Raw genomic sequence first — 12,415 nt, 5'->3', positions numbered from 1 at the left:
GGCAGGACAACAAACCTGTCCTTTGCTTCCATGAGCCCATGTACGTGAGTTCTGTGAAAATCTGTCTGCATCTTTATGCCTCTTCTCCAGGGCTTCTGGGGTGATGACAACACTGGCCTCAGGGACAAAGAAACAAACATGGTGTCCAGCTCTGGTCAGAGATAATTAAGTAAACTTGCAGTATACTCATGCTTTAAGGGCCTTGTTTGTGTGTCTGTCGTGAAGATCACACATTCTCTCTCTTTAAAAGATCCCATGTCAGGCCAGAGATTTAGCTCAGTGATGCCGCTGCCTGCCTCACAAGTGCAAGGTCTTGAGTTCGATCCCTGGTACAAAAACAAAACAAAACAAAACAAAACCCATGTCTTGATTTAAATGTTTTCAAAGATGCTGTATTTCATCGAAAATAGCATATAAAATGGGGCCTTGGTGCAAAATACAGGAATGTGAGGTTTAAAAATCACATCACAATGTTGAATTAAGGCAAGGAAACTTGGTGTAAACAAATAATGATTAGAGCTGAGTACACAGTATAAGTGAGGCATTAGTTTTTAAAAAGAGAAATCAGCAGTCTGCTCATTTTAAGAGAAGGTCCTGGTTTGAATTTTCAGCCCTGTTCTCTGTATGAAAGAGGACAGTGAGCTGTGGTTTGGGCCTGTTTTTGTAGCCTCTCTTTTGGCAAACAGCAGGAAAGAGCACACAGCAATCAAATCAGCCTCTCAGTTGGCCCAGAACATCAAATTGGCCTGGACATGATGGAGTCTTTTCAGCCACATATAAACTTGGCCTTTATCCCTCAGGCTTGTGAATCTGGCACTTCTCAGGATTGGTAAATAAGCTTAAAAAAAAGCCCAAACAAACTATAAGGAAATCTTGCATGCTGAAACAAAAGGCATAAAAGCTAAGCTAAGGCCGACATTGCCATTGTGTCCTTTGCCAGGATGCAGAGCTGTTGCCTCTAGAGAAAGATAACATGAAAGAGGCCATCATTGCAGGGCCAGACTTTAGGGGTTACGAAAACAGGACAAAAAAATAGCAAGAACGCAGTGCCCCCTGTGCTTTTAGCTGGGCCAGAGCAGGGAAAATCAAAAGAGCAACTTCCTCCTGAACTTGATGAAGAATTTGACGGGGCAGGGATGAGAGTGAATACCATTAGGAAGGGAACACTTTCAGGAAAAACACAAGGGTGGAGGGGAGAAAAAGGCAGAATGATGTAATGCCAGCCAAAGGAACTAAGGGGAAGAGGGTGTGTTTTTATAAACATGTTTTGTGCAGGAGGAGTGTGGAAAAAGGACAAGTGACCCGTTAAAGAACAACGAGGGAGCTGGAAGCTAAGTGGCTCTAAATTAGCTGAGATTTCAAGTGCTTTTAAAAAAAATCTTACATGAGAAAAATAAAGATAAGGAGCAAGGACAGTTGGGAAATAATGAAGATCCTGGCAGTAAACTATTGATAAGGCAGGATTAAGGGCATATTTAGAAAAACTGAAAATATGCAAATGAGAGGTCAGAACAACAGCATTCTAGGGCTGTTGATGGAAGTAGTTGAAGATTTTGCAATACCATAGAACAAGTTATTTTTCATAACTACCCAGTAATAGGATACCAGGAACAGGTTTTAACATTATATAGCATCTCCTACTAATACTGTGCTTGATAAGTGCATTCATTGTCACATTTATATACAGTGGTACCTTGGTTCACAAACTTAATTCTTTCCACGATTCTGGAAAAGATGGCTATGTTCATGTTAGTGTAGGAAAGATGGCCACAGTTGTGTTCATCACCCAATGCAGAGTTCCCAAACAAGACCAAAATTTTGCCAAATGCTTCTTTTTGTGAACCAAATTGTTTGTAAACAAAAGTGTTTGAATCCAGGCTTCATCGTATTAGTCTGGATCTGGCTTTTACTTCCTCCATCAGTTACAATGTGATAGGATTGACTAAAGCAGAAAAATGTTTAAAGCCTTTCTGGACATGAGTTGGAAACAAAATTACATCTTCCAGTAGAAAACTAAGCCACTGGGTAATCAAAGGAATTGTTGAAGATCAAACAAGTTGGTGACTAAGTTATGACCTGTTTTCTACAATTCACATCTCTAAAGGGAAAAGAAAGGAAGAACACAGAGGCTGGCCTGAGTATCAGGTGTCAGTGAGCCTTCTAGATAGGGGCCTTACTGTTTGGTGGCAGCCTCTTGTACTGGGACTCACCATGGAAGCAGATCTTGCCCACATTCATAATGCCATCACTGCCACAGCTGGGTTTTCCCAGCCATGTTCCAAGTTATACTCAGCCAATGGTGCAGCTAAAAATCTAAAACCCAAATCATTCTTTTAACCCTTGACTCAGATGCATTCAAGAGTCCTATTGTCCTTTTTTTTTTGGTACCGGGGATTGAAACTGGGTCTTTGCAGTTTCGAGGCAGGCAGCAGAACCACTGAGCTAAATCCCCGGCCCCCCATTGTCCTTTGAGAATTGCAAAATGAATGTGTGCCACGCTGCATGGTCCACATATGCCTGAGGGGTGAAGTGTGTTACTGGATTCTGCATATGGCCCACACCATGGGGGACTGTGTATGTCTGGAGAATTTAAAGGAAGAAGAGGTAAAGAGGGCTAAGGATGCCCTTGCATACTTTGTAGGTGACTCCTACTGAATCACCCAGTCCTGATGCAGTCTATCCTCCTCCCTGGATTGCATCCCTTTCAGCTTCAGCTTCTGTGAGCTGGGCAGTACATCAGGAAGCTCCCTCATGGCACATGTCACTCACCACCAGCCACCTGATCTGCAGCCTGGCTCTCAGCTGCTGTGCATCAGTGGCAGGCAGTGAGGAACATGCTATGCCAAGGAAGAATGATCTCTTGGCTGACTCAGCCTGGGACTGGGAAGTAGGGGACATCTGGCATTTGGCAAAGCCCTTGGTTGTCCCTTATGAAATATTAACTGAAAATGGACTGCATTGGCCTGGTTCTAAGAAGGTCACCCAGGTTGGATTTGAAAGGCAGAGGCACTGTATCAACAAAGGGAAGAGATAAGCAGCTTGCTGCTTCTCAGAGCTAATGTGTCTGACTGTGTACCTCTGGGCTCAGCTTTATATCTCTCCACAAATCGGTGTGTTTTTATGACAATCATCTCCATAGCAACCAGGTGTCCAGGCACTAAATAGATCTCAAGGCTATTCAAGCTCAGCCCAGGGAGGGAAGCTCCTTTCCTTGCCAGCCTTTGCTCACGAGTTCTGGTGTGGGTGACAGATGTCGGGCATGCTCCCCAGGACCTTCACTGGGTGTCAGGAACAGCATGATGGGACAGGAGCCTTTTCTTTATCATTTTTACTAATAATCCAGCAAGAAGGATAAAGAGAGGGTCAATTAAAATTGCAGACAACTAAGTGGGAAGGGGTTGTAGATCCCAGCAAGATGGGAGAAAAGATGCATCCAGTCATGGAAGAAATAACCAGCTGAGTGAGAAGTATCTTGCAGAACCCTGGGTGGCACATTTGGGGTTCAGTATTCCATAGCAAGAAGGAAGAAGAGATGTAGAAAGCATAATTGTTTGAGGAGACCGGGAAAGAAAGATGACAATAAGTCCCAGGTGGGGACATAGCACAGGGAGATAGAGCTAAAGGTTGAGCAGGGTTTGGTAGCCCTGGCTGAGTGGAAGCTCAAGTCCCAATCAAGGAGACCAGGGGTCCCCTGGGTTGTTCAGGTAGCCCAGAGAGGGTCCTAGGGGAGACTGTCAGAGAGGTGGGGTCTCAGGGAGAACGAGAGAGCCCACGGAAGCCACTATCATGGGGCTCTCCCAAAGGTCAACCTGGCTGATGCTGAACCCCCACCCTCCACAGAATGCTGCACTGAACTTTGGATAGTCCTCCCATCCTCCATGGGCAATGAAAAGGGCTTCTTCTGTGTTGATATGATGCCCATGGACCATCTGCACAAGGAGGGCATTTTAAGCACAGGTTATGTAGAGCTGGAAAGGAGTGCTTAGGCATACCAGTGGGGGCAAGGTGACGAAAGGGAACAAAGGGACATTAGAGCCTTAGGAAGAATTTTCCAGAGCAGCACCTAAATAGGCTGCAATGGCTGTTTGGAGGGAACTCCCTTCCCTGTCATAATCTAAACTGACTGGATGGGGATGGGTGCTGAGCTGGGGCCTGGCGCACGGGTGAGGGGTGGCAATTGACAACCTCATGAGCCTTTCTTCTGTACTCCCTCCTTCACCTCCTACTCCAGGAGTGGAATTTCAAGGGTGTGGCTGGTCTCTGATCCCCCAAAGTTTGAGAGAAGTTGCGCTCCCCCAAAAGGAAGCTAGGGGATTAAGTCTGTAACTGTCAGTGTGTCTGGCAAAAAAATCAAAGGAAACCACATTCTCCATGAATGAAGGAGGAAGCAGGAGGAAGGTAGTTTTTTCTTTTTCTTTTTAAAAAAAATATTAGTAAGAGCCTCAATATGTTAGAGATTATTTAGGAAATTGTTTGAAAAGGGCCTTAGGTCACTAACGAGCAGATCATGGATGCAGAAAGTGGCTTTCAGACTTCCCTTTCCATCCTGACCCTCCAGGAGCAGGTTGGGCATCCTGGGGGGGTCTTTGTTTAGCTAACCATTAACAATTCATAAAAGTCCTGATCCCACACGATAAGTCCAGTGCTCGGCATGTCATTAGAAAATCCTATTTCTAGTCTGTTATGAAACAGAGGTTTTGATGTGCTGCCAGTTCTATGGGTAACTCTGAAAACAACGTTTGAGTCTCTGAGAAGCTCGGCTGGGTGTGAGTTACATAAAGCTTTCTTAGCGACTCAGGTTTATCACAGAATGTTGGGCTGCACTGGAAAAATCAACTGTGCTAATGCAAAACATGAGCCAAACCACTCTTCCCATTTGCTCTGGGCCAGCCAGCAGGCCTGCAAGAGGGGTTCTGAACCTTGGGACCAGCAGGTCCAGGGACTGCAGATTTAGCCCAAGAATTTTCTGCTGCACAGATTGAAAGGCACCTTCATGCAGACCTTACGGCAGGCGAAGCAGCTTTTCCTGCTTCTGGACTCACTGCTGATTGAAATTCACACAAACACATCTTCTCTCCCTTCTTTGGGCTGCTCCCAGCTCCTGTGGGCACTGCAGTAATAAAAGGGAGTAAGGTCACCTCCTCGAATCCCTGCCAAGTGAAATGCATCTAATGGCAGTCGATGTGTCTGAGTAGATGGATAAGAATCTGGTTTCTTGACTCTTGGACCCAGAATTATGCAGATTAGGATGGAATCTTTTCCTGGTGCCAGTTGCCAGCTTTTGTAGGGTTTCTGAAAAGCATGTGTCCAGACAATTGTCTTAAATCTCCCAGGGCTGGAGTGGGGATTGGAGGGGAAACTGGAAGACGAAACCATCCAAAACCCATTTGGAAGCAGCAGATCAAGGCCAATAGCCTCTTGTGATCTGCTCAGCACCAGGCAGGGCTGGGGCAAGGGGCACATGTCACAGATCCCAGATCTCTGTGTGCACCTGAAGATAACCGTCCAGGTGGTGGATAACCTTACCTTCCATAAGTCAGATTATCTTCACCTTGAGTCTGTATCCTGTTCGTCTCTGGATCTCTCTTGGCCGAAGCCTGTGTAAAGAGGTAAAAGTTGTGGTGGTGGGGAGCTACATTGTTGGCCTCAAAAAACAAACAAACAAACAAAAAATCCAAGGCATTTTAGTTGGCTTAGAAAATGAATTTTTACTTCAGGTGTCCTTGGAAAGTCACCAGAAATCTGGAAAAGAAATTCCACTGATGTACCTTAAAATATTTTATTATAAATAAATAGAAGCTGGGTGTGATGGTGCACATTTGTTATCCCAGTACTCTGGAAGCTGAGGCAGGAGGATCACAAGTTCAAGGCCAGCCTGGGGTACATAGTAAGATCTTGTCTCAAAAAATGAGTTAAATGAATAAAACATAAATGGAGACCATCAAAAGTCACTGATCTCCCCGAAGAGGACAGTAGCGTCCTACCTGAGTCCCTTGTACCCCAGGGTCATATTGTGCCCATTAATAAGGTGAAGGCACCCAGCACAGTGGCTGCACCCAAGGAAACTGGCCCACCTCAGGCTGGACGCTGGCTGCAGACCACAGAGCCTCAGAGTGTCAGGCCCCAGGAAGCCATCCACAGCTGGCACAGCCCTACTGGCCCGTTTCAATTGAAATGAGATCAATACTACTCATTTTTCTCTTGCTGGCTCCCAAGTGATTCATGAATCTGAAAACTAGTTCATGAATCAGAGTGAGGCAGGGTGGGGGGCCGGGTGAGGGCGGGGACCATTTGTGCAGGCGGTAAACCTCGATTCCTTTCATGAACTCAGCCATGAGTTGCATAACGCTCTCCTGCCTGCTCTTTAAACCAGTCTTTTCGGAAGCAGCTTTTGGCTTTGACTGATTCACCTATTTTCCTTCTGGAAAGGGACAGAACGACACCGTGTACTGATTGTGTGTCCAACTGGCTTGGTGGGTATCTTCAGGCCCTTTGTTTTTGTAGCTGTGAGCACCTCCCTGACCAGAGCTTCTGTGTGTGTGTGTCTCTGTGTGTGTATGTGTGTGCATGTATAATGGTCTCTGTGTGCACATCCTCTCTGTGTGTGTGCGCGTGCTCGTGCGTGTGTGTGAGAACCACCAGCATGTGGCCAGCCATGGACCCTTTAAACCTGAACTGAAGCCAAGTCCATTTCTCAGCGGAGCTTTGGAGCTTCGTAAGGAAGCACAAGATGGGGCCGTTGGAAACCACATCCCTGTGAGTGCTGATTACAGCCTGCTAAGGAAAATGAGATTTTTATCTCACAGGAATTCAGTTATAAAAATAAAATACAGCGTCTGGCTTGATTCAGCTAAATGTGCAAGCACCAGGGTGTTTTTAATTTAACAGAGAAGCCAGACAAGAAGAATGACCTAAAACATTTCGTTTAAAGAAAGTCAGGGGCGAGGGGGTGGCCCCAGGAAGTGAGGGGGAGAGGAGGTGTGTGTGTATGTGGGAGAGAGAGAGAGAGAGAGAGAGAGAGAGAGAGAGAGAGAGAGAGAGAGAGAGAGAGAGGCTAGGAGGGAGGGGAAGAGAGGCAGTAGAGGGAGGAGGGAGGTGGAACGTAGAGAAACAGCCACCCTGCTGGCACAGGAAGGCAGCTGAGATGATGTCACCGGAGCAGTTGGAGCAGAGGGGAGAAAAACAACTCAGAGCTGTGCTAATCCCGTTTGCTGCCCTGAAGGGAATGGATGGCAGCCAAGGCAGGGAGTTCTGGGAAACCATATAAGGGTGCCAAACAAGCTTTGCCGCCAACATTAGGAACTGACAGCTTTGTTCTTTGTCACTTGGCTGCCCGCCAGAGGCCTCATTTCAGCTCTGCGGCAAGATTACCCTGGATGGCAGCCAGCCCTGCGCTGAGAGCTCCTTTTCTTCTCCCAAGCTTCCCCCCGCCCCCCTTTCCCTTTGCCAAACATGCAGCGGTTACCATGGCAGTGGAAAGTAAAGTTTTAAAAAAACACAACAAAGTGGAGAGGCACGCCTTTATCCAGATGTGCCAGAGGAGAAGAGAGAAAGGCAGTTAACCTATTCATCCATGGGCCTGCAAGGAAGGAGGAAAACACTGAGTCCACTGTGACGCTGCCCAGCCTGAGAGGTGACTCCGGGATAAACAGGACAGCGCCGCCCTTGAGCAGGCTGGGCCAGAGAGGGGCTGGCTCCTGGGCCCTATTTTCCTCTCTCTCTCTCTCTCTCTCTCTCTCTCTCTCTCCTCCTCTTTTTCTCCCTCTCCCCCTCTCTCCCTCTCTCTCTCCCTCCCTCCCTCTCTCTCTGGCTTGGTTCTCTCTTCCTGAGGCATTGTGGAGAGCATAATGTGAAATGGAAAATGTCATGATTTCCACTGGGAATGTGTCCATGGTTTTGAGACAGTGCCAGAAACCCAGGTCCATAAAGCAATAGAGGGAGGAGGAAGGAAGGCAGGAGAGGAGTGGACACTGTGTCACTGGTCACCAAGATGCTCCTAGATAGCAAAAGTAGCCATGGCCATGACCCAAAGGCCCTGCTTGTTGCTGTGGTGCAGCCTAGTGACCATCCTGGGCCCTGTGCCGTGTTGGTTCTGGGTGCTGCTGGGAGGTGATCAGCTCTCAGAGCTGGGGACTTGAGGGGCAACGATTTCCTTTCTCCTACTTGGAGGCATCCCCAGTAGTTTTGCTTTATAAGAGGGCTCTGTGAAGAGTCTATTCTACTATTTTTAATCGGGTTCATTTTTCACCTGCTTGGAAAGTGGAACATCTTCTGGGAGGTGACATGTGACCAAAGGCAAGTCTCCAGGCAGACAGCTAGCTGGTGTTTGAGGCAAAGGTTACTTAGAAGCAGAATCTCGCCTGCCAACTTTCCCCCAAGGCAACATCTAGTGCTCCTCACCCCCAGTGCTCAGTGGCTTCCTCGAAAGGCCTCTGAGATTCCAGAAAGCGCTTCGGCCTGGGCTGACTCAGTGCCTCCCAGTCCTGCAGTTGGAGACCATGAAAGGCAGAGGCTGCTGTCCTGGGGCCTATGGTGCATCCCTGTAAAACACATTGGCTAACTGTCCCCTGTAGAGGGGCTCCTGAAGGGCTTCCTTGGCCTCTCCAGGGGGATCCATGATCATCTCCCAAGGGAGAGTCATGGAGCTGTAGGAGGGAGCCAACTCGAGGTCAGGAGGGGGAAGCTGGCAAAACAGGGTAGGCCCCAGAAATCCTCTGCTCCTGCCTGCTGCACCCAGGCCCAGGCTGCGCTTCTCAGGGGGCAGCTGCCTAGGAGTTGGTTGTTCACTATGTTAAGTCCGAAGGGCCCTGCTGGGGTGCGGGCAGGGGATGGGACCCCTTGGAGAATGTTGTGAAGTGGAGTGGTCACCCTTATGCACCCCTGCTTGGGGATTCCTAGATCAGCATGGTCTCCCCTAGACCTGTGCGTGCCCTGGCTGTCATACGACCACTAGGAGTGAGGAGGGGAGGGAGGACAGCACATGATTTTTATGCAAACAGGACGACCATGGGGCCCCTGAGGGTGGCAGAGCTCCATGTGAGAGGGACCTGGAGCCCAGGAAGGGACACACTTTTGCCCCAGGAGAAGCAGGGGAGGCAGGGGAGACTTGCCAGGCAGAACTGATCCAAAGGCCAACTTTAGAATTAGGAAGGAAAGCCAACCTTGAGTCAACGAGCTGGGCTGTAGGTTGAAGCCACCCCCTTTTCCAGCTTGTGACTCAAAGTCAGGACTTGGGGACAAGGGCAACCTCCTGGTATCTACCCAAGCAGTGGCCCGGAGTGAGGGAAGGGTCCTGGTTGGTTTTGGAGCTGATGCCAGCTCATGCAGAGGACTGTAATATTGATTACGCCCAAGGCAGGCTGTAAAGAGTTAACCCCACAATTGGCTTGTTTATAGAAGTGAGTCTGGCTAAAGCCTACCAGCTGAGGTCAGAATAACTCGCACCCAAATTCTGTTCCCACAACTAAAACCTTCAGACTAAAAGGACAATGTTCCAATTACGATCATATATTTTGTCTGTTCTGTTCCTAATTTGAAAATGCTTTGTCTTGAACTTTATGAGCCTTGTTTACATTAACTTCCATAAAAACCACATGTCGCCCTTACTCCAATTGATTGCCAATAAAAGTGAGTGCCTGGGACTGTCCAGTGCCTTTGTTGGTTGCAACTGCATTGGTCATCCTGGCACCCCACTTTCTCTCTTAGTTCTGTCTCTTCGTGTATTCTTTTTCTCAGGCCTGTGTTGTGCAATGGGCAGGTGGGTACTGGAACCTGACTGCAGGGGTCTCCGGCAAGCTTAGGGCCTGGTACAGCCACATCTCTATGCCCTGGGCTGACTTGCAGCAAATGAAAGCGACACAAGTGGCTTCATGTCTCTTGTGGCATACTGGAGACTGAGAGTCGTAGTACAGCTGAACCTTGAAACCTTCTACTTGCCCCACTTGTGTCCCCAGGTAGGTACTGCCTGAGAAATCTGCCTTTGGCGGGTCCTCTGGGCAGTGAAAATCTGACTCCTAGGCTCTTCCCAGCAGCCTGTGAGTTGAAAATGGTGAGCAATAGGAAGAGACTACTTCCTGAGAGAAGTTTGGGGCTCTGGAGGCTTCCCCAGCCTGGAGAGGCACTGGGTCACCTGGAACTGTGACACGAGTTTGATTCCCTAGGACCCATGAGTTTAAAGCAGTGAGTATAAAAATAAAACAGCAGAAACTCAATCCCCTCTCTTCCATATGAAGATCAGTTTCCCACTGGGTTTTTCAGGCAGACAGAAAGGAAGATCCTGCAGAACTTGCCTTTTCGAGAAGCCAAGAGGGAGGAGAACCAGACCTGTCTAGCATGGGGGGAGGGCACAGTGAGCGCACTGCCAGCCACAAGCACCTGAATTCAGCAGGAACAGTATTTGCAAACAGGTGACCTGCTCACGTTCCCCTGTGATCTTTCATTTCTGGCACTGCTTTCTCCCCCCCATTAAGAAGCCTGCTTTAATTTCTTGCTTCACCTGCATGATAAAAATAATTATGTACAGACATTAATCCTGCACTAAAAATCAATGTACAGACATTCTGCCTTTGTCGTTAGTCATCTCGAAGCTTCGAGGCCACAGAGAGACAGCAGTTAACATTCTTCTTTTTGCAGACAGGCAAGTGAAACTCTGCACTAGCATGGTCACTGTGAGTGTTAGCAGAAGTCAAGGAGTGGAAATGAAGGCGAAGTTCTAATAGGGACTTCGTGGAGTCCAGACTGTGGTGGAGTGTCCTTATTGGAGAGTGCCAGGGAAGGGGGTCCACAAGAGAACACCCCCATTTCAGATGCAGGGCCTGCAGACAGCTGCCACTGCTTGCTCAGCCAGAGCTTTCTTCTTCATTACCTGCAGCTCAAGCCTTCAGAGGCATTGCCAATCACTATCCCCAGATCCCATCCCCCAATCTACATAACCACCTCACTGTTGTCCCCTGCAGATGCTGTCCCTGGGCTCCTGCATCTCTGGGGGCTCTGGTGTGCTGTCTGCTTGGGGAGGGGACAGTTGCCATTTTCATGAGTGCCTTTAGATTCTACTCGGATGGGTTTGAAGAGTTTGAAACTCGTTGGGTGGAGGGAGGTCTTTGCCATGTCAATACCCAAATCGATATTTTGGAAGCTTGCAAAATTAACTGGGCCCTAAGAATCCTGCTCCAACTGTTTCTAGCGGGGGTGGTTTGAAGAGCTGTCATTGAGGAACTGGCTTTGAGGATTTTTAAGAGACTCGGGTTTGTACTAATGTTCGAATGTGCAGGATCTGACGTGCTAAATCTTGCATCTTCCTGGTACACATGGTTATAAGGTGTGTCTCCTGATGCACACACAAATGAGTCTCAGGGTAGTCATGTTTAAAATGGTACTGCACCCCTAGATTAGTCATGGCTATAATTTTTATCTGGAAAGCTTGTTCTTTTGGTGCCCCAAGTCCCTCACTGCACCTTTGAGTATAAGACCATGTGCACAATGGCCAGGAGAGTGTGGCACTCAACTTGAACTCTTCCAAGAGCACTACCAATGGGAGGCAGTGGTGGGTCATGAACCTGCATCTCTAGTGTCCACCTGCAGAGCCTTGGGGGCCAGCTGTCCCTCAGGGGCTGCTCAAAGCCCTCCCAGGCCCTGGTTCCTTTCCAGAATGCCAGTGGAAACATCTCAGGTGAATGCACTGATTCCCAGGCTGCCTTCTCAGACAGGAAGACAGGAAGGTTCCTCCTTGCTGCAGGGAGTTTTGGAGCATGAATGTATGATGATGGCACACATGGTGCTTCTGCCAGGCTATTCAGGATAATCCTGGGACTTTCATGTGTCTGCAGAGGGTGCAGATGGGCTCTAGAGTACTAGGAGAGTCACTAAGTGGACCTCCCCAAGGTATGGGAGTCCCTGGTTTGTCACTAGGGCCACTAGTTTGTCGTTACTTTTCCCCATAGCCCAGGGCAGGCTTCTTATTAAGCCCCTGGATGAACAGGAACCTGGAGACCTGGAGCAAGTCACATGCTCCCCTGATTGCTTCCATTTTCCCATTTTGGCAGGTGACCTCTCCCAAGTACAGTATTCTATGATGAAGTGAGAACTACAGGCAAAACTTTAAAGACATCGTTAGTGCTGATGCTCAATGGAAAGTGAAGGAGGCTGACACTTTTGTGAACACGGTCTGAGAAGGGGCTGGCTCCCTGGTCAGTGCCGTGCATCCAGGGCCTCTGCAGGGTACTGTCAGGTGTACTGGAGCACCTTGTTCTGCAGTGTGCCTAGTGTCCACCTGGCATGTGAATTCTGGGGACAGTGGCTGTACTTTAGGTTTCCCCAATGTCCGCATAGAACCTGGAGCGACATAAGGCCTTGTTGGAGAGACCAAAGCTCTATTCTTCATCAGTAAAAAGTAGGGGGTCTAACTGCCCAGTCAGAA

General features: G+C 48.3%; 1 long non-coding RNA gene across 1 annotated transcript; it reads right to left on the bottom strand.

Annotated features, from left to right (window-relative positions):
• Positions 1 to 3,352: 3,352 nt before the first annotated feature.
• LOC110351152 (uncharacterized) lies at positions 3,353 to 6,207 on the bottom strand. Its single transcript, XR_002398264.2, has 3 exons — positions 6,075 to 6,207; positions 5,527 to 5,597; positions 3,353 to 5,110 (listed from the first exon to the last, which is right to left on the bottom strand). It is a non-coding gene; the product is annotated as an uncharacterized LOC110351152 (long non-coding RNA).
• Between the last annotated feature and the right edge of the window lie 6,208 nt (positions 6,208 to 12,415).

The sequence above is a fragment of the Heterocephalus glaber genome, unplaced genomic scaffold (genome assembly GCF_053883595.1).
Source record: "Heterocephalus glaber isolate CG9 unplaced genomic scaffold, H.glaber_assembly_v1.0 deba00001472, whole genome shotgun sequence".
In the NCBI taxonomy this organism is placed as follows: domain Eukaryota; kingdom Metazoa; phylum Chordata; class Mammalia; order Rodentia; family Bathyergidae; genus Heterocephalus; species Heterocephalus glaber.
Note: the sequence above shows the minus strand (reverse complement) of the source record. Positions and strands in the feature narration are given on the sequence as shown.